Below are 1814 nucleotides of genomic sequence, written 5' to 3'. Positions count from 1 at the left end.
ATAGCTAGAGTTTGGGTGACTTAAGAGTGGGACCTGTCTGGGGAGAACAGTAAATAAGGGAAATGCATGTTGAGAGATTGAGCTCTAAAGAGGTACAAGGGTCTCTCCTTTTTACTTCAGTGTTGGATTTCTTGACTGGCACTTCAGGTAGATACCTGGCTCTAGCTCGTTTCTGAAATTAAGTATTTCTGATAGCAGTGCTGATATATGGCAGAATATTGCAAGAGCTTTCTTCTTACTGTATTTCTTTTATAGCTTGACACTGTGCAACAGGAGCAAAAGTGATTTCTCTGAGATAGAATAATTAATATTTTGAGTTTTGACTTAATGTTCTTTCACAGAATGTGCCTCCAGCGTTTAGCTGCGTAGCAGCAGTATTTGTAGAGGCAGAATCAGGATCTTTTTTCCTTCTTCACTGGCACATTTATGCACATGGCTCTTCTATCAACTTAAAAGTAGCAAAAAGATGATAGCCTATTTTGGGTATAATTTTACAAAAAGCTCTTGACAACTTCCATCAGCTTTCTAATTTGATAGTGGCTCTGTCAGATTTAAAATGCCATTACAATCTTCTCCCAGACTGGGTGTCCTGGTTTAAAATTTTGTCAAGCAACTCCACTGCAATATGGTAGCACTGCCCCCCCATGATAATTGCTGCTCTTATTCAGTTAAATTTTATCTGTTTTTTGTTTGTGAAGTCCTTTGAAATGGTAAGGTCTTGGTGAAAATTTATGGTCATGGTTATACTTACGCTGTTCGTTAAGGAAACATTTCAAAGGGGTATGGATCCTTCAGTAGTTCTCCAGGTCTGACACTTCCAAAACAAAGCCCAAGAAAAGAGCTGAAGAAAGGACCTGGCTTTCTTCCCAATCTTACTTCTTCTTTTGGTGCCATGAGTAGGCTTTGGGTTTATCAATAGTGCTGAAACACTGAAAGTCCCCTTCCAGAAGAGCTGACTGCCTTGTCACCTAGACAAGGACTCCACAGTCTAGAAGGTGTGTTATATGAATGCAGGTAAGGTCACAGAAGGTCTCAAGATTTGTTTATTTGAATGATACATTGAAAGGATTATTAAGTGAAGTGGAGCATGGACTAAAATGCTGAAATTCACTTCTATGGAAGATAATACATACTAGCTAATAATAGAAAGGATGGAACATATAATGGCTGTATGTGTGGTTTTGTACGTGTCTATTTGTTATGTTATTATATTATCATAAATTCTTCGTCTGTGGACTACATAGTCCAAATAATCTTTCAAGAGAGTGCTGTGGGAGAAGAGAACATATATTGATAATTTGAATCAAGGAACTTATTTATCATTAGAAGCAGCACAAAAAATCATGCGGATTCGGCCTGTGCTCATCACTGTGGTGTCTGGGACCAAACAAAAACAAGCCCTGCAGGAAGACACAAACAGGAAGGCATCAGACGTTGAGTGGAAAATGCAAAGGCCTGGGAATCCCAGGACAGAAGGCGGCTTGCTACCCGGACAAGTCTTGTTCTCTGATTCAGTTATCCAGCTTGTGCCGAGTTCAGGAGCAGCAGGTAAGTAGCATTAAGTGACTACATCCTTCTGTAGCCAGCTGGATTGAATTATGCTTGTTGAATTCTGCTTTCTCGGAAGCGAAACGGAGTCTGATTTTTGCGTCACTTTTAGTTTGTCTAAGTGAGGAGGAATCCCTGGGAGAGTAATGTATTCCAGGAAAGCCAGTGAATTATGCTACTGTAAAATGCAGGTCAAGGGAAGTGATTCTGCCCCTCTAATCGGCTCTTGTGACACCCCAGCTAGAGTACCGTGTCCAGCTCTGGAG

This window comes from Buceros rhinoceros, unplaced genomic scaffold (assembly GCF_000710305.1).
Source record: "Buceros rhinoceros silvestris isolate BGI_N320 unplaced genomic scaffold, ASM71030v1 scaffold20242, whole genome shotgun sequence".
Taxonomy (NCBI): domain Eukaryota; kingdom Metazoa; phylum Chordata; class Aves; order Bucerotiformes; family Bucerotidae; genus Buceros; species Buceros rhinoceros.
The sequence above is the reverse complement of the archived record's forward strand: the minus strand, read 5'-3'. Positions refer to the sequence as shown.